Here is a 567-nt window from a genome sequence, read left to right as displayed (position 1 = left end):
GAGGTCTGAGCCGGGCGAGGCTCGCTCGCTGCGCATCGCCTGCTCGGCCCGCCGCGTGGTCGCGGGCAGGTGGGCCGGGGGCGCTGGGCAGGGCCGGGGCAGGGCCAGGCAGGTCGGTCTGCAGCCGGCGGGGCCCGAGGCTGCGAGGCCACCCGCCTTCCCGGTCTCGGAGCGGCCGGAACTGCCCAGCGCGCCGAGTTCGCTATGACCTGATGACAAGCGGCGTGGGATGTTGCATGGGACGATCTACCTGTGGGCGTAGCGGCTCCCGCACTCCTCCTTCGTATTGCCCTCAAAGAGCTGGTTGTCTAGGAGTATGTCCGCAGTCCTATATACATGTACTATGAAAATCTCTGACCTCGCATCTTAGACATCACCACCTGATTAGCACTTCTAAAATATAGGATATTTTTGATATGATTTTTCTGATTGTAGCCCGTTTTAGCCATCTCACAGTAGGTATGCAAAACTCTATCTGCAAGTAAGAAAAACTGCCTTTTGTCTCGCCAGCTGGATACTTTTATAGAGGCTTTGAGCCTATAGGAATATTTACTTCTGTTCAAGATT

The sequence above is a fragment of the Carlito syrichta genome, unplaced genomic scaffold (assembly GCF_000164805.1).
Source record: "Carlito syrichta isolate Samal-C Ts95f unplaced genomic scaffold, Tarsius_syrichta-2.0.1 Scaffold297925, whole genome shotgun sequence".
Taxonomy (NCBI): domain Eukaryota; kingdom Metazoa; phylum Chordata; class Mammalia; order Primates; family Tarsiidae; genus Carlito; species Carlito syrichta.
This window is presented reverse-complemented; position numbering follows the sequence as displayed.